This window comes from Castor canadensis, chromosome 12 (assembly GCF_047511655.1).
Source record: "Castor canadensis chromosome 12, mCasCan1.hap1v2, whole genome shotgun sequence".
NCBI lineage: Eukaryota > Metazoa > Chordata > Mammalia > Rodentia > Castoridae > Castor > Castor canadensis.
In genome coordinates this window covers 85,839,462-85,863,369 of record NC_133397.1, presented here as the reverse complement: position 1 = coordinate 85,863,369, position 23,908 = coordinate 85,839,462, and the positions used below count along the sequence as shown (strand labels likewise).

The window sequence follows — 23,908 nt, the reverse complement described above, 5'->3', positions numbered from 1 at the left end:
GGCTCAGAGAGTGGGCATGAGTGGCCAGATCTTATAGGCCCTTGGAGGCGATGGTGATGAGTTTGACATTTATTCTAAATGTAGCGTGAACCATGGAGAATTTAATGCAGGAGAAAAATATGATTTTACTAACACTGCAGGGTTGCTCAATAAATACCATGATGATAAGTGTATTGAAGGTCTGTATGTAATTATATAGACTAATATCCTGTGTACTTGCTATGATGCAGATATTCCTTCTGTATGTTTGCTTGAAAGTTAAAAGAAATGTTGGATGCAAAATGGACCAGTGAATTACATTATATCTCTCTGCATTTCTAACAGTTTAATATTTATTGCTTGGAGAAGATATATGCAGCTTTATCCATGTGTGGGTATAAATTGTTCATATGAGTAGGGCATGCCAATTTTAGCTAAGGTCTCTTCTTAATTTTGATTGTGTATCCCTTGTGGCGACATGTCAAACTATGACATATCAGCATAGGCCAACCTGCATTTAATGAATAGGAAACCATGGAATTTATATGATTTGAGGGCACGTGGGGGCTTTTCTAATGCCAGTTCCAAAGATGAAGGATGTGGAGGTTATTTGATTAATTGGAGAAGCATAAACTCTCACTTCACCTTCCTGCCTGTCATCTGCACAGAAAACACTGAAGATTTGGTGACTTAGCATTTCAGAATTAAAATCAGGCTGCTTCTTTTACCTTTAACAGACTGTTTTGCTTAGCATGACACTGTCGTTCAGATAAGCTTTGACAATGCCCCTGCATGTGTAATCTGCACTTACAAGTGAGGTCTTTTCCAAGGCTCTGCTCCGTAAATTTCAGCTGTGACTGCAGCGATGCCTTTGTGATAAGGCCCAGTGGGTAGTTTCTGTAGGAAGCCACCTACATGTGCACGGAGCTGGAGAACACTGGATGCTTAGAAGGCCCATACTGAACTCTGTTGCTGAGATATGATTTGCACACAGCTTTGATCCTCATGATATGATTAAGTACTTGCACACAGTGAGGACTCTGTTCTGGCTCTGGGAAGATCCAGAAGCCTGGATTGGTATAACTGTCAAGTGATGAGAGGCTGCTACCCTGATCATGACTGGCCTATACTGCCCGTGAGCCTGAGTTTTGCCTCTTCCACTGGGATGTTGTGATCCTTGGCCAAAAGGCTGGATTTGGTGTATTCACTCTTCCTCTCCAAGAAGAAAAGAAGAATTAGGATCCCAACTGATAATTTAGACTCTTCACCACCATCAGGGAGATCCACTATTAAATACATTCAAATTTAGTGCATAATTTTTAATTCTAAAACTTGATTTTAAGCTCAGTAATAAAATTTAGGAGTAGTTGTGATAAACAGCCCTTGAAACAACATATTCCACAGATTTTTTTAAATTGTTTTATTATTCATATGTGCATACAAGGCTTGGGTCATTTCTCCCCCCTGCCCCCACCCCCTCCCTTACCACCCACTCCGCCCCCTCTTTCTTCCCCCCACCCCCTCAATACCCAGCATAAACTATTTTGCCCTTATCTCTAATTTTGTTGAAGAGAGAGTATAGGCAATAATAGGAAGGAACAAGTGTTCCTGGTTGAGATAAGGATAGCTATACAGGGAGTTGACTCACATTAATTTCCTGTATGTGTGTGTTGCGTTCTAGGTTAATTATTTTTGATCTAACCTTTTCTCTAGTTCCTGATCCCCTTTTCTTATTGGCCTCAGTTGCTTTTAAGGTATCTGCTTTAGTTTCTCTGTGTTAAGGGCAACAAACGCTAGCTAATTTTTTAGGTGTCTTACCTATCCTCACCCCTCCCTTGTGTGCTCTCGCTTTTATCATGTGCTCAAAGTCCAATCCCCTTGTTGTGTTTGCCCTTGATCTAATGTCCACATATGAGAGAGAACATACGATTTTTGGTCTTTTGGGCCAGGCTAACCTCACTCAGAATGATGTTCTCCAATTCCATCCATTTACCAGCGAATGATAACATTTCATTCTTCCTCATGGCTGCATAAAATTCCATTGTGTATAGGTACCACATTTTCTTAATCCATTCGTCAGTGGTGGGGCATCTTGGCTGTTTCCATAACTTGGCTATTGTGAATAGTGCCGCAATAAACATGGGTGTGCAGGTGCCTCTGGAGTAACCTGTGTCACAGTCTTTTGGGTATATCCCCAAGAGTGGTAATCACAGATTTTAATGTTTTGTTTTTAGTACCAATTTTTCTTGTGTTGCATAACTGAATTAAACTACTTTTGAAAAATCTGAATATTGTTTTATAGTGCCAGAGTAATTCTTGTGTTTTTAAATTTTTTCAATTTGTCTTTTCAAAAAAGGCCTTATAAAGATACTTACTGTTTTTCTGTGGTATCTAGCAAATTGTGGAATGTTTCTGTCATATTCCATGCTGCCTTTCCATTTGTATGAAGAAATTGCTCAATGCAAAAGTCAACAGAACTTTTCTCTTTTCAGTTTTCCAGGTTAGAAGGAAGGAATGGGAAGGTAAATATTGATCTAGTTTTGTGACTTCTTTTGGTTGATTAAGAAATTCAAGTTGATCAAGAGGGATATGTCCTCTTTGGGGTTAGAAGGTATTTGTGTTGACATTGAAATATATCTCTTTTTAGAATTCTTATACTAGAATTTGATGAGATTTAGTTTTTGCTATATTCTGTGGGAACCAAGGACACCTAGAAGGGTATGTGGGTTCGATGGTTTGGTAGTAGAGGGAAAAGGTGAAGAGACATTTAAATTTTTTTTTCTTATACATTTGTATTAGAAATAAACATTTTACTGGAAGCTCTCACTTTCTTTTACTTTAAAAATCAATAAAGGAAGAAAAATAATGTGGTTAATCTTGCCTCAATATGTGACAGACTGCAATTAGAACACAGGTGAGTCTGGCTCTAATCTTACAGCAGGTTCCTCACTGATCCCAAGTTTTCACCTGTAGTTCTGACTCCCTGTGCTTGGAGGAAGCAGCTCTCTCCTTTCAGGGATCTACTCCATCTCTGTTCAGTCTAACTTCCCAACAAGTCTGTCACAGCATTTCCTTTCTCCCAATGCTAAGAACTAGAAAAAGAACTGTTGCTTTTTCTCTGCTCCTTATGGATAACAGGGAGATCTGCAGAAGCACTTGGAGCTTTTGAAACTCAGTGATGTGAAATGGTTGCATCTCTGCTGGATGGCTCTTTCTTGGAGCAAAGAAACACTACAGTGTTTTGGTTGGAGCTTTTCCTTTGTGTGGTGTACTGTGTGAGGGACTCAGGAAATGGAATTCCAAGTAATTTGTCACATTTTGTTTCTTTTAAGGATACTACAATCTGATGGAGGGGGTTATAAGATATAATTGCTATAGTGCTTAAAAATCTTGAGAAAGCAGAGAGCCTAAATGATGACAGGTTTAAAAAGGTCCAGCAGAGAAGATAGGACAGAGGAGCATATGGAGATGGTCAGTTGGAGAGAGGTTTCCTATGAAAGGGTGTTAAAGCTTTTTAAAAGGAGGATGATTATGAGCTGTGAGAGTAGATAACCATCCAGATAGAAAGCATGGCACAGTTTGAATTGGTTGGGGATGCTGAGGCAGACGTTTGGCAGGCTGAGACAGTGAGTCCATATTGGAGATTTCTAAGAAATAGAATGTTTAAGATGGAAACTCTGTTTCTCATACATTTATCCAGTGCTCTTTCCAGAAAGACATGAAGCTAGGTGCAGCAGAGAACAAAGATGGCTCCCGTCCTAGAGAGAGAGTAGAAACTAGTCTGTAGTACATGTGAGCAGGAGGTATATGAGAGGGGCTGCTCCCCGAGCCTGGGACCGCCCAGGAGAGCCAGCCAGGCAGTGAGGTGTGGGAGGAGACACAGATCAGGAACTTCAATCACTGTAAGAAGGTGAGCAATGAGAAGCCATGCTGGAAACCCAGAATATAGAGGTACACTGGAGAGAACTTTGACAGAGCTCAGGAAGTAGGCAGGTAGGTCAAGAGGCCTTTTATGTCATGGAAGTTCTGGGCATTGAGTCTAGTAGAAAATACTTGAAGAAGTATGATATATTTGATATGTTGTAAGAACTTTTGTAAATGCTACAATGTACCCCCACCCAGCACAACAATGAAAAATTAATAAAAATAATTTTAAAAATATTTGAAGGAGCATGGATAGGGTAGGATAGATGCAAGGAAGCCATGGTAAATTTTTGAGTAGGAAAATGACATAATGAAGGTGGTATTTCATTTACCTAATTAAAATTTTAAACACTGATATAAAATTTTTTCTCCTTATAAAAGTAAAATAGATTAATTTCAGGAAAATTCAAAAGCAGAAAAACTGTAAACAGGAAAAGGAACATGCTGCTTTAGTCCCATGATCCAGAGATACTTATTAAATCATTTTAATGCTTTATTACATGACAGACTTTTCTGTGCCTGTGTGTGTGTCCTGGGAAAAAATCATGGGAGGAGTTGGTACTGGTGCCCACCCTCCTTCCCCTTAACCAGTAGGCCCCTTTCAGTCACTCTCCAATGTTTATAAAATGCTTGAGAAATAAAATCAAAGATTTTTTTGTATTGTCTGCTCACAAAATGATTGAGATGGTTTACTCTTCTTTATGTCTTTCTATAAAACACTTTTTGCTCTGTGCAGCTCTTCCCTCTTGTGCATTTGTGCATTGCTTTGAGGGGATGGTTATTGATATCTCTAGATTTTCTATTCAGTTTGGGGACATTTTGAGACAATTGAATTGATTCTGGAAAGCTGGAGAGAAAGAATGAGATCAGGAAATCTGTGGGCATGAGACAAAGCAACCACCTTAGGATGGCTGGGAAGCAGGTATAACCTAGATTCTACCTTAGCTCAGACCTGGACCCTTCTGACTCAGACTTCTTTGCAGAGGACTGATGACTCTTGCCTTTGCCTTTCTTCCTCCTTTTTCTTCCCTTTGTGGCTTGATGAGGATGTTTAGGTGAGAAGATACAAAGCTATGAGTTTTCTAGTTTGAAGCATTAACATTGAAAGTTTTTCTTTTACCTGTGCCTTTTCAAAATCTATAGAGATGCAAATCAAATAATTTTGAAACAAAACAAAAAACCCTACAAAACTCCTCAAGGTCAAGGTTGAAAGTATTAAAGTATTAGCCTACACTTTTTGACAACTCTCTCTCTCTCTCTCTCTCTCTCTCTCTCTCTCACACACACACACACACACACACACACACACAGAGCTATGTGCTTCATAATAACAAGTCAGCCAACAGTGGACTGAATATTCAATGGTGGGCCCATAAGATTACATTGTGAGGTTATAGCTGCCTTAGTTTGTGTAAGTGCACTCTTTGATGTTTGCTCCATGGCAAAATTATTAAATATATAAAAGATATATTATTTTATATATCTTTTCCCAGTTTATTCATAATTTTAACTGTATAGTACTTTTATGATGTATAGAACTTTTGCACATGAAAATATAGCAATTTTTTTGCATTCTTTTTCATGGTTTGTTTGAATAGTAATGGCAAGCCTATATGTCCTTCTTTTTGTTTTATGTCTTCATTTAGAAAAAATTATTCTTTATTTCAAAAAATTGTGATTTATTTTTACTATTATTAGATAAGATCAAACTGTATTTTTCCTCAAATACTCTACTTGTTATTCTAAAACTCAAAAGTTAGCTTATTTGAAAGCCTATTTTTCTTTGTGGATTTGTAACGATATTAAGTTATGTTTTAAAACAGCTGGTAAGATAATAATGGGCTAGGGTCATGTGTTGACAGTCTTAGAATTATTAAGTGACAGGAACTGGATGTGGCTGGTGAAGGACAGGACCTCGGCCTTTGTGCATTGTGAGGGTGATGGGCCATCCACACAGAGGGAGAAATTCATAAAGGTGACTGTTGCCAGGGAAGAGTTTGATAAACACTTTGTAATCAACAGAACTTTCTCAAAAGAAGAAATTCAAATGGTCAGAAAACACATGAAAAAATGCTCACCATCTCTAGCAATAAAGGAAATGCAAATTAAAACCACACTAAGATTCCACCTCACCCCTGTTAGAATAGCCATCATCAGCAACACCACCAACAACAGGTGTTGGCGAGGATGCAGGGAAAAAGAAACCCTCTTACACTGCTGGTGGGAATGTAGACTAGTACAACCACTCTGGAAAAAAATTTGGAGGCTACTTAAAAAGCTGGACATCAATCTACCATTTGATCCAGCAATACCACTCTTGGGGATATACCCAAAAGACTGTTACTCCAGAGGCACCTGCACATCCATGTTTATTGCGGCACTATTCACAATAGCCAAGTTATGGAAACAGCCAAGATGCCCCACCACTGACGAATGGATTAAGAAAATGTGGTATCTATACACAATGGAATTTTATGCAGCCATGAAGAAGAACGAAATGTTATCATATGCTGGTAAATGGATGGAATTGGAGAACATCATTCTGAGTGAGGTTAGCCTGGCCCAAAAGACCAAAAATCGTATGTTCTCCCTCATATGTGGACATTAGATCAAGGGCAAACACAACAAGGGGATTGGACTAGGAGTACATGATAAAAGCGAGAGCACACAAGGGAGGGGTGAGGATAGGTAAGACACCTAAAAAACTAGCTAGCATTTGTTGCCCTTAACGCAGAGAAACTAAAGCAGATACCTTAAAAGCAACTGAGGCCATTAGGAAAAGGGGACCAGGTACTAGAGAAAAGGTTAGATCAAAAAGAATTAACCTAGAAGGTAACACACACTCACAGGAAATCAATGTGAGTCAATGCCCTGTATAGCTATCCTTATCTCAACCAGCAAAACCCCTTGTTCCTTCCTATTATTGCTTATACTCTCTCTACAACAAAATTAGAGATAAAGGCAAAATAGTTTCTGCTGGGTATTGAGGGGGGGGAGCGGGAGGGGGTGGAGTGGGTGGTAAGGGAGGGGGTGGGGGCAGGGGGGAGAAATGAACCAAGCCTTGTATGCACATATGAATAATAAAAGAAAAATGAAAAAAAAAAAAGACTTAATGGAAGGGAAATTCACAAAAAAAAAAGAATTTTAATTTTTCAAGTTTGGCACACATTTTTCAATCTCTATTAGAAGCGTATCAATAGTCTCAGTAGATTGTACATTTTTTCCAGCCAAGAGGTAAAGTAAGGAGTTGAAAAGACAGTTAAAGCCTGGCTTTTGAAGACTGTGTTCCTTGAAGTACCATCATTGCTGCTACCCCTCCCCCACGAGGAATGCTCCTTGACTTACAACATATCCTGTGGCATACTTCACATCAAGAAGATGATTTTCAGATGTATTAGTTCCTTTGGTTTCAGAACAACGTAGTATAAAAGCCATGTGCTAATTATTACTTCTTTGTTTTCAAAGAGCTAGAAAGTTGTACCTAAAGACATTGGTGCACACACTTCCTTTATGTTCTCTTGCTCTTTTTTGAATAAATCCTCACTGAAGGTCCATAATATCACAGACACTGCTAGGTACAAAGAATCCATGGATAAAAATGAAGGTTCTTGTCCATGAGGTGCTTAGGTAAACCCAAGACAAGGCTGGCCTGGAAGCCCAGAGCCGGTGACTCCAAGTAGGGTTCTTAGCGCTAACACCATTCTTTCTAGTATATGTACCTACAAGCTTCTTAGCTAAGACTAGTTAAAAAAGAAAACACAAGTGATTAGGTTGCTTCATTTATAGGAGCTCAATGGCTGTCCCTAGTTCTCTGAAGAGACATAAGTCTCTACAGAAATCATTTTTGTTTCTAACTGGTAAGTCTGGTTGCTCTTGTTGAGTAGATGTGATTGACCCTTTTACCCTTGGATTGGAAGCTCTCCTCTTACCAACAGTATTTCTGAATAGGGAAAGAGGTTGGCTAGTTCAGTGTGGATTCTGTTTGCCTAACAAAAGGCCTCATGGAGGGTGCTGACACTTGGTGAAATATGCTTTTCCAGCATCTTTGTTTTGACAAAGTTGGTGTGAAACTAAGTTGGCTCGTGGCTTGAGCATCCTCAAAGCATGTTCCAATTTGTGCATGTGAGTGATTCCACACACCACAATTGTAATGGAGGAATTTGAACATAGTCACAGTAAAGAGAGCCATGGTTGGCACAGCTGTATTGTTAATGATGCAAAAGCAGAGGAGCTGATGTGACCCCAGGACAATGAAGAGTAGTAGGATAAGACTCTGATTCCTTACCTTAGGCCAGGCTTAACTTTTCTTAGAGCCAAGGTCTGAAACTTGGTGATGCTCATCCATTTAAGTAAAACTCACACGAGTCAATTCAGGTAGGTGACATTTAATATTTCAAGCGCAGTGAACTTAAGTGACCTTGAGGGAATGCAGGAACATAGGTGATAATTGGATATATGTATTATGTTGCTTTCTGCTGTAATTTCCCATACATACCTTTTTTGGGACTCTTTATGGGCACTAGATCAATAACCAGGCATGTATATTTCTTGGTTCTTTGTTTTGTAAAGTGTATTTTAGAGTCACTCAAAATCCTTATTTTAAAGAAAAATGTTTTCTTCTTTGATATGCTGATGTAAACATGCCAGCATTAAAGACTGCCTAGAAAGCTTAATCTTTGAAGATTCAAAAAATTAAAAAAGGAAAGCAATGTTTCTGTGAACTTTCATTGTATTGAAAGAAGCCAGTTCTTCTAAGGAACTTTCTTTCTTTCTTTTTTTTTTAAAGATTCTGAAATGAGAAAAGATGGGTGTGTTTGAAAACCGTGAATAGTAGTTACTCTATTCAACTGGTACTGATTTTTGTCAGGTTTAATTTTATTTTCTCATTGAAGTCTGTATTCATAGTTGTGTTAATTATATTAGGATGTATATGTTAATTCTTTGTTATTGTGTATATTTTATATAAAATATAATTTTTTATTTATAGTTTATCTTATATTATTATTCGGTATATTTTTATGTGTTGCCATAAGATCATTTTTTGTGGGTGTTTTTGATTGACAAGTTGAGTAAAGAAATTGATTTTCTTGGCATAAAACTAAGTATAAAGTCATGCAGGAAAACCTTTGGAAAACAAATAGAGCAATCCCTTTGTCAATGCTAATATGTCAGTTTTCAAGCTACTTGCATGACTGGAGTGATAACCAATCTTAGAACAAGCATTTGATATTGATTTGGCAGTCTGAAGTAACAAGTTACTGCTTCATTTCTTACTGGAAATTAAATCAAAATAATTTTGTGCCTATATAATATGCATTTTGGGAATTCTGCTGCATGACTTATGTTCTGCAGTGTAGCAGTGTATAAATGTTGAAGAATCATATGACTTTAAAGGTTTATATTATTAAAATATAATTTTATGTAGTAAATCTTTGTAATTTAAATTTTATATACACAAACAACATATTTAAAGGTTTTTATAAAAAAGGTTCATGGAGCAATATCATAAGAATTTTCATTTTTATTAATCCTGATGAATTCTAAGCCATCTGCCTTTTGTTGTCCAAGAAACATAGCAAGAGGTTAGGATGATTTCTTAACCAAAATGTACCTTTTTTATTAGAGAATGATACTGGAAACCAAGGTCTGGATGCTAGGTGGGCTCATTACCCTGGGATGTTGATGCGTCTGGTCCTGCTCCACTGACAGGTCAAGGAAGTGTATGTGTACTAACCTATGTACATACATATAACTAAAAATATTTCCATGTGCAACCAGCTATGTTAACCCAATTATGAGTTCCTACTGATATCTTCAATTCAGATCCATTTGTTACATAGATTGTCCTAGCTTCCTTCTCTTGCTTATATATAACCTTCCACTTGCACATTGAGAAACCTGGGTTCTGTGATCCATCATCTATTTACTTAATTCTTCAACTCCACTATGCATGAATAGTAGGTTCGCAATTAATCAGCCTGTACTTCTGTTGGAAAACAGCCCTATCAACTTGAGTACTGATATGAAGTTCTTTTTGCCTTTTACACACACTATTTATTTTTAAAATTTTTCGGTTGACATTGTATTTCCTCATACTTCCAGGGAGGTTTTTTTTTTTTTTTTTATGTTTGTAACACATACAGATTCTTTTTGTCACATTCTTCTTTCCTTCCTAGGATCCTCTGACCCCTTAAATGAGATTTGAAGTTATTCTTTGCCCTATAAATTTCTGTGAATTTTGACAACTGCAAAGTATCTTATATCAATCATTACAGTATCATGAAGAACAGTTTCACTGCCTTAAAACATCTTCTATGTACCACTTTTTTAACCCTCTCCACTTCCTCACCCTCAAGTCCCTGAGCTCTGGAAGAAAGCCACTTATAGTTTTGCATTTGCCAGAATATCATAATTGGAATGATAGAATATGTAGCTTTCTCAGGCTGGCTTCTTTCACGTACTGGGGTGCATTTAAGATTCATCTGTGTCTCTCTGTGGCTTGACAACTAATTTCTCTTAATTGCAGAGTAAGATTCCATTATGGATGTAGCATGAATGACTTAACCATGCACATATTGAAGGACTTCTTGGTTGCTTTCAGTTTTTGGTGATTATGAATAAACATTTGTGTATAGATTTTTGTATGGACATAAGTTTTCAAATAAGTAGTGTAAATACCTACTGGATTTTTTGTTTGGTCAGGCTATATTTAGTTTCTAAGATACAAAGAGGTACCTTCCTAAGCAGTTCTGCTACTTTATATTCTTACCAGTTCCTCCTCTTCTGCAACAGTGGCTATTGTCAGCTTGTTTGATTTTAGCAATTCTAGTAGATATGTAGTGTTACCTCACTATTTTGTCACTTTCCAACTTTCTAATGATAAATGATGTTGCAAAATTGGGGTGATTTCTAGAATACTGTTATTTTACTATTAATAACTGGTGAGGAAAATTAGCACATACTGTATTTTAAGTATTAATAAAATATTTGTAACATTTATAAATGTGAGATAACATTTCTTTAAAAAATCCTTAAATCTACTTTGTTGTTTTTTAAATTGTGATGAAATGCACTATCTTGACCATTTTTAAATAGTGGCAAGTGCCTTCACATTATTGTACAACCAATCTCTAGAACTTTTCATTTGCAAAACTTCGACCATACCTATTAAACACCAAACATTCATTTCTTCCTACTACCCCAACCCTTGGCAGCTACCCTTCTACTTTCTGTCTTAATGAATTTGCCTGCTCTAAGTACTGCAAGTAAGTGGATCAGACAGTGTACAATAGTATACACTGATACACAATTTGAACAAAATTGTGATCATACTGCTTTTTTCCCATTTAACATTAGATTATTCATTTCCTGTATCTTTGAATGGTATCGAAATACAAGAGTTTTGATGGCTTCAAAAATAATGATTTAATTATTTTCTCATTGTTGCACATTAGATTTCTTTTAGTTCCTTCTCTCATATTTAATCCTCTGATGAAAATTCGTGGACATAAATCTGTTGATTCCTGATAATTTCTTTTGGTCAGATTCTTAGAAGGAGATTGATTAAGATGAAAGTTTTCATTTGTTTTCAAAATGCACCTTGTCACCTTGCAGTTACCAGGATTTAATCTTATTTTTCCAATTCATTTTAGAAAATCTTTTTCAATCAGGTAGGTAAAAATGGTTTCGCCTTAATTTGGTGTGCATTTCTCAAGAAAGGTGTGCAGTTTCTTATGTTTGTTATCCTCTCATGAATTTATTGTGCCTGATAAAATAATTCACATGGATAGGAAATGGCAGGTAGGAGTAACAGAATTACCAATATTTTCATAGTAAAAGAGATGTGATGTAAAATGAGATGTTTCTAGTCATAACCTTCATTATTTAAGAAAAGATAATATGCTTAATATTAATATTAAGAGATGATATTGCATTATTAATGATGATTTCCTTGCTATGTATAAGACTTGTGAATTCTAGTCAGACACAACTACTCAAAATGTAAATATTGGGAAAAAAGGAAGCACATGTTATAATCTGAAGAATAATTCATTTTCATGTAAAATTCCAATTTTATAACTACTTGACTTGAAAAGAAGTAAGTAGTAGTTCTCAAACAGCAAATGAAGTTTGACTAAATGAAAAATAAGGAAACAGCTTCATGAAAAGCTGATGAGTGTTGTTGAAATTATAAAGGTAAGAGAGATTTGGATGAGGGGTGTGGACCAGGTAGGGGAATGGGGAGCTAGTCAGTCTTTAGCCAAGACAGTAGAGGTCAAAGTTCCAAGATGGCCTTGGCAGTGTAGTAAATAGTCACTGTAAATCGAAGTTCTGGATGCCTGTGCTTGCTCAGGTCACCTATCTGATGGATAAGGAGTAGGTATTCTTTCTGCATTGTAGGTATTTTAGTCACCTTCCAAATAGGTAGTAATAATATTTCTCCTTGAAAGAGCACTGTAACACTTTCAAATACTTGTGCGTTCATTATCTCATTTGTTTCTTGAAGCCACGGATCAGTGTATGGATTGTTTTTTTTTTTTTCATTTTTCTTTTATTATTCATATGTACATACAAGGCTTGGTTCATTTCTCCCCCCTGCCCCCATCCCCTCCCTTACCATCCACTCCACCCCCTCCTGCTCCCCCCCCCCCAATACCCAGCAGAAACTATTTTGCCCTTATCTCTAATTTTGTTGTAGAGAGAGTATAAGCAATAATAGGAAGGAACAAGGGGTTTTGCTGGTTGAGATAAGGATAGTTATACAGGGCATTGACTCACATTGATTTCCTGTGCGTGGGTGTTACCTTCTAGGTTAATTCTTTTTGATCTAACCTTTTCTCTAGTTCCTGGTCCCCTTTTCCTATTGGCCTCAGTTGCTTTAAGGTATCTGCTTTAGTTTCTCTGCGTTAAGGGCAACAAATGCTAGCTAGTTTTTTAGGTGTCTTACCTATCCTCACCCCTCCCTTGTGTGCTCTCGCTTTTATCATGTGCTCATAGTCCAATCCCCTTGTTGTGTTTGCCCTTGATCTAATGTCCACATATGAGGGAGAACATACGATTTTTGGTCTTTTGGGCCAGGCTAACCTCACTCAGAATGATGTTCTCCAATTCCATCCATTTACCAGCATATGATAACATTTCGTTCTTCTTCATGGCTGCATAAAATTCCATTGTGTATAGATACCACATTTTCTTAATCCATTCGTCAGTGCTGGGGCATCTTGGCTGTTTCCATAACTTGGCTATTGTGAATAGTGCCGCAATAAACATGGATGTGCAGGTGCCTCTGGAGTAACAGTCTTTTGGGTATATCCCCAAGAGTGGTATTGCTGGATCAAATGGTAGATCGATGTCCAGCTTTTTAAGTAGCCTCCAAATTTTTTTCCAGAGTGGTTGTACTAGTCTACATTCCCACCAACAGTGTAAAAGGGATTGGTTTTATTGCCTCTTCTGGACAAGGGGTCTAAAGCACAGAGTGGTTCTTTGACTTGTCTTTGCCTGAGTCTTAGCCACATCTTCTCCTCATTCCTGACCCAATGCTAATCTCTGAAGGTGGTGAAGCACCTTGAAAATTATGGTCCCAGTGATAGGAAAAAGTCTTCTTATTCAGTGGGATGCTTTGCAGTGTCTTCTTTCTTCTCTAATTCTAAGTAGACTCTGAATCATTTTCTTCTTATTCAAGAAATCTTCAAGTTTAGTAATTTTCTACAGTTTGAGTATCCTTTATCCAAAATTCTTGGGACCAGAAGTGTTTTAGATTTCCAGTGCATTTGGATTTTAGAATATTTGTGTATTTGAGATATCATGGGAATGCAACCCACATTTAAACATGAAATTCATTTGTTTCATATATATCTCATATACAGGTAATTTGTTACAATATTTTTAGTGCCCCTGTGTTTTTACTGTGACCAATGATGTGCAGTCAGATGTGGAATTTTCCACCTATAGTGTAATGTTGGTTCTAAAAAGTTCCCACATTTAGAGAGATTTTGATTGTGTATTTCCAGATTAGAGAGGATCGGGGATCAGCCTATAGTATGTTTTCCATTAGGATGATGCAGTGTCTTCTGTTGACACATGTAGATTTAATTAAACAAGAACAATATGGCTCTTCCATGTATTTTTGTGCCAGTCCTAAAAAAAATAATTTGGTAAAACCTAGCTTTACCAACTCCTTGGGACTACTTTTTTTTTTTTAAGAAAGTGCCCAAAGGACTTTTATGTATTGTAACGTACTTTGCATTACAAATCAACACATAGTACTGCTTATCCACACTGGCTCAGTGAAGAGAGGTTGAATGAAAAAGAACACCAATGATTCATTGATCCATCCATTCCATAAATTGTAACTGAGTGCTTACTCTGAACCAGTATCGTTCTCAGCTAATTCTGAGAAATGAGGACTCTGAAGTCCTATGGAAGGAGACCTGTTAGGGCCCAGAAAACTAGGATACCAAGAGAAAGCCCACAGAGTGGAGTCCTCCTACTGACTCAGCAGAGACACAGGTGATGCTGAATTTGCAGAGAAGTGGGATGTGAGATGTCTCTTCCTGTCCCCATCCCCTCTGCATATGGGCTACCTAATGTCCACCCTGCCTACCCTAAATAACTTAATTGTTTTGTTCTGTGTACAGCATTTTGAGGAAGAAGAGCCTTCCCCATAGGCTTTCTTCATATTAATAAACTTATCTTAATATCACAGAACTACTACATTTATGACTCATGATGCTAGACTTACTCTGTTGTGTGTGGGTATATATGGGAAAAGGAGGCAGAAAAAGGAAGAGGTAGGGAGGAGAGTAAGGGAGAAGGATGGAGTGAAGACATTTGGAAGGAGCTTATAGCAAATGTGCAGAGTAGATTTCATGTCCTCTTTGCAGCATTTCTAAAAATGATAATTATCACCATGTGCAGGCAGCCCCATCATATATAATGTAATATGCCTAATGTTCTAGGGCTCAGATACAATATTTTTATGATAGATTACATGTCTCATTGAAATTGGAAACTCGTGATACATCAGCTATAGGAAAACTCCTTAGTTTTCTGACACTGCATTATATGGATATTTATAATTAATCATCATTAGTGTCACCAGCACAGAATGAATTATAGAACTGTAGCACTCACAAAATGCATAATTCTTAATGTCTTCCTCTAAGTCAAACTTAACTGACTACAGAGTTTTCACCATGGGAAGTTGGAGAAATGTCTTCCACAGGACCTATTTAGAGGCTCTGGTCATTATATTATAAGTATAAAGAAATAGTTTTTGAATTAAAAGATAATACTATTTTTGAAATCTAAGTTGTTTTTAATATCCACAGGTGCCATGGAACATAGAAACCTGAGTCTAATAATTTTTGCGTGACTTTGGGCAGACTATTTAAATTCTCTAAGCTTCACATTTTATAAAACTCTTGATGAAAGGCCTTTATCTGTAAAATGAGCACAATAATGTTTATGGTACATGGATCTTATTTTACTTTTATATTTATTTGCCCATTTATTAAAATTGTATGCTTTTCAGAAATAAGGGCTACATACAGGTTTGTAGAGAGGAATAAACAAGATAGCAAGTATGAAATTTCTTTACCAGCTCTCCACAGCCATGTGATTGCTTCATACATATTACTTTCATTGTGATTCCCATGATTGTTAAATTCAAAAAACCAGAAAGAAAAACTTAAGGCCCATGGTCTGAATGGATTTTAGTTATGTTTGTTCAAATTGTGATATGCCTGTGGGCAAAATTTGAAAAAAGAAGGAGAAAAAAGTAAACATTCATCTACCATGAGTTTTTACAGTAAAAATAGTTTTCATTGCCTGCTGTGCTAGGTACTCCATAGGTGCTAAATATATAGTTTAGAGAAAGTAAACATAAACATTCTTCTTGGGGAACTGACAGTTTAATGGGGGATTCAGATAACCAGCATAAGATGCATGATGATGAGTTTTCTGTAGGACATGTGAAGGGCCCTGGGGTATGTTGAGGTGTTTCTGGGAGTGGTCTCCACGGGGAAGCATCACCAAATGGAGACCTGTGGGATTAGGAGGAGGTGGGCAGGTAGAGAGCAGAGGTGTTCAAGGCACAAAGGAGAGCATATACCTGGGCTCAGAGAGAGGCCGTGGTATAGATACTGGGTGGTTGAGGACTGATGCTGAAGAGATGGCAGGGGCCATGGATTGCAGGTCCATGGCTTCCAGATTTGGATTCAGTATTGAGTGCAGGGCAGTGACATGAAGAAGCTGCTCTAGACATGCCACCCTGGCTTTAATGACTTTGCTTTACTCCAACAAGTACCTGAGGCAGCTAGCTAACTTTATTAAAACAAATGTTTATTTAGCTCACAGTTCTGGAAGTCCTAGTCCAAGAATAGGCAGTGCCATCAGTTTGGACTCTGATGAGGGTGCTCACCACAGTAGGCGCATGTGGAGGACAAAATGCTCGTGTCTTAGACCTTGAATAAGTTTTTGTTCCATTTTTTTTTTTTTTTTGGTGGGACTGGGGTTTGAACTCACAACTTTGCATTCATTGGCTGGTGCTCTGTCACTTGAGTCACACCTCCAGCTCTTTTTGTTCTTGTTATTTTGGAGATAGGGTTTTGTTTTTTGCCCAGGCTGGCCTGGACTGCCATTCTCCTATTTCGTTCTTCCCATTGTAGCTGGGATTAAGGTATTCACTATCATGCCCAGATCTTTCAGTTAAGAGTGGGTCTCTCACAAACTTTTTTGCCTGGACTGTCCTGGAACTGTGATCTTCCTGATCTCAGCCTCCTAATAGCTAGGATTACAGGTGTGTTCTAGCTTGAGGCTTGAACAAGTTTGTTTTTATCTCAGAAAGCCAGAGGAGAACAAGACAACAAGTCAGCAGGACAAAGTGGTATTTATGGTGTGTGTGTGTGTGTGTGTGTGTGTGTGTGTGTGTGTGTGTGTGTGGAGGGGACAGACTGCAGAGCCCAGGTGAGAGCTCCACTGTGAGAAGGGAGGACTGAGGGCTGAGGGCTTAGGTAAGGTGGGGAAGGCTGCAGGATAAGAAGTGGAGGGAGCATCTGCCTAGCTTCTAGCTGCTCTGGGATCTGAGCCCTGGAGCTCATAACCATGTCCTGTTTTCATGGTATAAACAGGTTCTTCCTCTTAGGTCATATTCTGTGTTCTCCTTCAGGTACTGAGAAGTTTTACTGTTTCTCTCTTCTCTGCCCCCTTGACCTACTGAGATTTCTAGCTAAGTGGATAAAATTACTCTGTACCGAGGTCACTGTGGGAAGGTGACCGGGAAGTAGTGAAGAGATCTGGTAGAGATGAACCAGTTTGGGTTGTAATATACATGTGCATGGAAACAATGCTAGGAGTCTCTCTGTATAGCTGTCCTTATGTCAAACAAGCAAAACTGCTATGTCTTTCTTATTATTGCTTATGTCTTCTCTTCAACAAAGTTGGGGAAGAGGGTAGAACAGGTTCTTCCTGGAAGCAAGGGGGTAGCGGGGAGAGGGAGAGGGTGGGAGGCAGGGGAGAGAAATGGCCCAAACAATATATGCACATATGAATAAATAAAAATAAAAAATAAAACTACTCTGTACCCAAACAGGTCATTTTCATCTTCAAAACATGGTCTCTTTCCCTCTCAGGTACCTTAGTGAGTTTGTTCTATCAGTTCCCACCTGTGTTGTCCACATGGAAGGTCACAAAGGTTGACCTGTTAGGTTGATTGGGTATCAGAAGTCATGGCCTCAGCACATCCTTCTAATTCTACTCTTTGGAAAGTTCAGTCCTACTTATTTTCATTCAGGCCTACAGCTAGTTCTGTATGTCACAGGTAAATTATGCAGTCCAGCAGAAAGCAGTAGCCCAGGTTGACTCTTACTCCTTTTCAGAAATCTCATTTCATCATTCAGTGGTTCTGAGGGAAAAAGTAGAGGGTTTGGATTAAGAAGAGCATGAGCGCAACAACCTGTATAGCTATCCTTATCTCAACTAGCAAAAACCCTTGTTCCTTCCTATTATTGCTTATACTCTCTCTTCAACAAAATTAGAGATAAGGGCAAAATAGTTTCTGCTGGGTATTGAGGGGGTGGGGGGAGAGGGAGGGGGCAGAGTGGGTGGTAAGGAAGGGGGTGGGGGCAGGGGGGAGAAATGACCCAAGCATTGTATGCACATATGAATAATAAAACAATGAAAAAAAAAGAAGAGCATGAGCCAATCTTTAATGGCTAACACTCAGGATCTGCGGGCTGTGCATCCAGAAACCTGACCTACTTGAAGTGTCAGGAAGTTAGATAAGATGACCTGGTGGCCTGCTGACCTCTGACTTATGGCACCAGCCTGTGATCCTGAGTGGTCACAGCAGTAAGCGTATGGAGAAGGATGGTGTTCAAACATAGGCTTGTTATAAAATATGACACATCCTGTAGATAGCTTTAAAAATTCCTAGGAGCTGAAGTTTAGAGACTGTTGCTATAAAGTAAAAATGAAATTTAACTGAGAATTTGGTGGAGGAAAAATAATTTATTGTTTCTAACATAAAAAGCCCTGGGAGTGAGCATGCTTCTCTTTGCGGGCACCTGTGATTGATGACAGCTCTACACAGCTGCTGGGAAGTGAATTCTTTGAAATAGCATAGTAGGGACTTTGCAAGTGGGTCTCATTTGGTTAAGTTACTGCTTTTGTGAGGCACTGCTGCATCTTTATATTCTACCAAGGAGAAGATGGTAAATCAGAGTAATTGCTTCATCCCAAGGCACTTTTATATTGTAAAGGAAAAAGGTCCTGTTAAGAAACTCAAATTAACTTCTGCTGTTTATACTATATGGAAAGCCTCTTTGAAAGCTGCTTTTCATACAGCCTAGTGGTTTATTTGTCATGGAAGAATTCCATTAGAGCCTGACACTTGTTCTCATGGCACAGAGACTTAGGATCCCTCAGGAAAAACATTTAACCCTTGGAAATGCAAAGCTGTCATTTATATGTCATCTCACTCTCTAAAAACCCACTAGAGCATATTTATGAGAAAGAGTTGAAATAGTCATCATTTCCACAGAGTTAGAAATGGAGTTGGACCTAGCAAATGGACAGTAAAGACCTGGTAAGTGTCCAATACCAAGTTGTGGCAGTGACTCGTCTTTGTCAGTTCTGTTATAAAATGCATTTACCACATTCTATAATAGTTAGGAAATTCCATATACAGAATTACACCTATAAGAATGGATAAAATGGGGGAACTGATTTACCTTGCAGTTCCTGAAATGTTTAAAAAAATTCAGGGATTGGATATCAACTCATTGCTAGTACTGTCTCATTTGAAGTGGGTAGCCCAGTTTTATTTTATTTTATTTTTAAAAAAGAATTCTTAAAGTGAATGTGTATCAGCCAAGGAGGCTTAGTAGATCTTAGAGGAATGAGCTGAAATAGTCATCTGAAAATGAACACCCTTCTGCCTGGCATGTACTAACAAAGGATGGGGGGCACCATTTGTCAAGGCTTGTCAGGGGGCCGTTCCCCGGGGAGGCAGTACAGCAGAGTCTAAGAATTCCATGTCTGGTGCCAGACTGCCTGGCTTCAAATTGTAGCAATGTCACTTTGTTGCCTGTGTGACTTGGACAAGTTAGTTAACCTCAGAGCCTCTTGTTTCTTTACTGGTAAGTGGGGATAATGTTTCTTGGGATTTTCAAGTTTATTAAATGAAATAACTCATGTAAAGTCCATGTAGAATAGCTGTGGTCATTAGCAAAATTTAATATGGGTAAGGAGGGTATGGGAAGATGGCATGGATCATCCAAAATTTTATTTGGGATATTTGTGAGTGAAATTTGTCTTGGGGTGTTGGCTCTTTGATGTCATGATTTCCTAGAAGATGTGGTACAGAAGTGATTGTGGCATGTAATACCCTTAATCTCATTTCTGGTCTAGAAGAATAGGTAGGCAGATATCTGTAAATGCTCCCTCAGGATTTCTTCAAGATTGAATTATGATGGAGATAACCTTTGTGGTCAGAGACAAACAAGTAAAAGGCTGGAGTGATGTTTTTGAAGAATCTGTGGCAGAAATATCCCATGTGATGAAGGCACGCTTATAAAGCTGATGGCAAGCCAGTCATGTGATGCTGGTGGAGGCAAATAGAGCAAAGCCATCTGGACTGAAATTATTTCACTAAAAAGAAAAGCCCAGTGATTTTTAAGTGAGCAGGGACATAGTAATGTGCTTGGGGATTTAAGAGTTTGTATACACACTGTCGACCAGTTCTCACTCTTTAGCTTTAACTTTTGCCACCACCATGGTCACCCTCACTATCACCATCAACACGACCACCACCACTACCCTCACCACTGTCTGCACCCACTCTCCTATCACCACCACCACCACCACTGCTCCTCCACCACCGTACCCACAGCAATTCAGGGGCTTGAAGGACTCTTCTGGGAGATTCTTGCAAACTCTAACTCCATCCTCACCTTCTCTCTTGAGTTACTGTTCAATCTCAACCACCTTTCTGCCTTTCAGTCCACCAACTCTACAGACTAAAGAGGGAATTTGCAAGTACACTTCAACAGCCTTTCTCTAATTTAAGAAAGGATTACTGATCTTTTCTTATTTGCTTAATAAATAACAGGAGATACTAATTAGTTTGACTCATTAAATTTAAAGCAATTGCTATAATTTTGGAGTGTTTGATTAAATTTTTTTAATTACACACAGTCGCTAACATTGTTGCTCTGGAGAGGCATTCTGGAGGCACATTCTTCTCCTTGCCACTCTTTGCCTTTTCTTCTTCCTGTTTGCCCTCATGGTGCCAGTCCCTCCTCAGGAGACATGTTAGTGTGTTGTCCCAGGACTCAGAGCGTCTTGAAAGATTGTCTTCTCTGTGGCTGGGCTGCCAAGGACCAGTCCTGATGCAAACTGTAAAGAAGAAGAGAGCATTTGAAAGCAGATTTGGTTTGTAGTGAATGAGGTGGGAGCAGACACAGAGAAAATGCTAGAAATGTGTCTGCCCCCACCTCATTCACTACAAACCATATCTGCTGAAAGCAGAAGGAATCAGATGTTGTTAGGGGGCAACAGCAACACAGGTTTATCCATAGGCAAGCCAAGGACATAAAACTAAATGTAGAATTCTGGCTTGTTAAAGAAGTAAGGTGGTCTGGCGAGGGCAGAGGTCACTTCCTCTGCATACTATCAAATGCCACTTAATAGCAATCTGTGTGTATATCTGGTACCTTTCAGCCCTTCTTCCCTGCCCTCTCCTCCACCTGTCCTTTTCTCAAGATCCATCTTAAAGCTTATCTATAGGAGGCCCTCCCGATTCCCTCTGTTCTTTTCTTCCAACACTCTGAAAATATGGTGCCCACATTGTCTATTTCTGGGTGGACTCCCTTTTCCCTTCCCTTCTTTCTCCTCACCTGTTAGCTTCTCAGCAACAGGATAGATTGATCACAGCCCTGATTGTTTCCCTACCATCTGACACACTGGAATTCACGAAATACTTTTGGCCTACATTGAATTGTATTTCTGCTCTTTGAAAAGGACAGTGTTTTTTAAACATGGACACCATGCCAACTTTCTCCAAAAGATAGGAGAGATATTGTTCATTTTATCTCCTTAAACTTAGTTGTTACTTAGACCTTGCTGTGGTTTGGAGATAGTTGGAGTGCCCCCAAAGGTTCATGTGCTGAAAACTTGGTATACAGTGTGGTGAGGTTGAGGTAGTAGAACTTTTAAAAAGTATTAAGTCATTGGAGGTACTGCCCTAGAAAGGGGGTAGTTTGTGGGACTCCATTTTGTTCCCAAAGTGAATTATCACAAAAAGAGGTACTGACTCCCTCTAGCTTCCTGTCTTGCCATGTGACTGTGATTGTTCTCTCCCTCTTGCACATGCATCACCATGATGGTATCCGCCATGTTGTATTATGACCAGAAGGTACTTACCAGAGGCCAAACAGATGGGGCCACTCAGTCTTGAATCTAGCTTCCCAAACTGTGAACTCAGGAAGCCTCTAGTTACCTAGCCTCAGGCGTTTTGTTATAGAAGATAGACTAATGCAGATCCCCAACTTCTGGAGACATACCAGAAGGTAGGGTAATTTTTAAGAATAAAGCACTTTGATGATTCCAATAAAGAGGTATAGTTGGCTTCAGATACTCTTGGCTGAAAGTCTCCTGCATGGGAAATGCAGCTTGTTTGGAGCAGCACTCAGATGCCAGTAGGCTGTACATGGAGGAGCACAGGAGGCGGGGAGGCAGTTCCTCCTGGCCAGCTGGGTCTTCTGAGTCAAGCATGGCTCAGCTGGAGGAGCTTGTTGTGCTAACTCCAGCACCTTTTCTTCCAGTAGGGAAGCCTGGGGAGAGATTGGAGAGGGCTAATGAATGGGCCCCATTTGATGAAAATGGTGATACCATCAGCCCTAGCTGGCTCACGTTTGAATCTGTAATGTCCTTTATGCCGTAGTTCTAGGTTCCATGGATATGCCTTACGTGGGTTCTGTGAAACAAGATGGATTGTTTCTTTTGTTATTTGGGGGCTATAAAAAATTATAAAAGTTAGCACTTTGTTCATAAATCTCTTCATTGTTCTTTCTGAATGAGAAATAGCTGCACTTTACTTCTTTTGTCCTGTTTTGATCCTGTGGAGCTCATGCACCGTATTTGTTAGTACATGGATAGCTCCTCTTCTCTGGGGAAAGATGAATAAAGTCCTTTGGACATTGCTGTCCCCCTACATGGTGTCTTCTTTTTGACATCATTTTTGTGATCAACTTCTTATCCTCAGTTCCTCGATTTTTTACAAAGTGAACCTGGTGATAATATTCACCATCTGTCTTTCTCCAAAGGACATTATAAAAATACTTTGTGTACATACAGTTAAAATGTTATGAGCTCAGTGGAAGGGAGAAGCTAATAGGCTCACAGGTGTTATTATTATTTAGTGTCATGCTGTTACCATATGATTCAGAATGGAATAATTTTGAAAATGATGACAATTTCACGTTTAGACATCTATTCCTATTCAACCACCACAATCAGCTGTGGTTTGAACCCTACAAGAAATCTCAAAAACAAACAAAGGAAAATGATAAGAAATGCTTTTTAGCATATTTTTCCTTTGATATTATTTTTTAATTCTAAAAATAAACAAGTCTTTTCAAAGAAGTTGATTTAAAAGTTCATTTTCTGGGAATGTTATGCATCTGCAATAAATAATATTGTAGCAGTTGGCTGCCTCCACTTCCAGGCAAAATAAATAAATACATTTGGTGATATACGTTTGAGGAATGGGATTTTTTTAGTTTTTATGGAAATAAGGAATGACTTTACAGATGATAGAGACTTTACCATCTGCTAGTAACAAAGAAACACACGTGGTGCTTACTGGGTTTAATGTGTATGTTGGCTTGCCAGGAATCGTAATTCTCTAAAACACAAGTCAGCCATCCCCCAGGGAAGCTGACCTGACTTCCAGTATGCCAGAAGAAAAGGGTTCTTTGCTTTTAAAACAAATGGCATGGTCTTCACATTGCTCAAAGGGCAGAGGAGTGAGGAGGGCTGTGCTTTCATGGCAAGAGATGAAGACAAAGTACTGTGTGAGCTTGTGAGCACCTGCACAAATTCCACTCATAATTAGTGGAATTGTGGACTTGCTATTGAGCAGCCATTGTCTTTATGAGTCAAAACATGTAGTGCTAGTGGAAAGGTGAAAGTATAGACACGAAAGGAGAGGTTGGGAGTAGGAAGTCGTGCCTTTCTTTTACAATGGCATTTTCTTGAAGCAGGTGACGTTTTAGGTCACCGGGCCTGAAATGACATGAGGGGGTTGTGGTTCTAGTTAAGGAGAAGTGGGTGGGTTACTTGGAAGGGCTCAGTGCTCAGCAGAGGCTACAGAGCTACCTACAAAGGAAGAGGGAGAGACACCAAGAAAAGGCATGAAGAAGCAGGGCCTTTATTTCTGTGTTTCCTTCACTCTCCTTTAATGAAGTGGAGATGACTGTCACTGGAGGTCATTTGGCTAGGTTTC

The 23,908-nt window shown here is 38.8% G+C and overlaps 1 protein-coding gene across 1 annotated transcript in view; it reads left to right on the top strand.

Moving 5' to 3' along the window:
• Window positions 1-23,908, top strand: part of Aff3 (ALF transcription elongation factor 3) — a 494,906-nt gene that overhangs the window by 61,188 nt on the left and 409,810 nt on the right. The gene's annotated exons all lie outside the window — the stretch shown is intronic.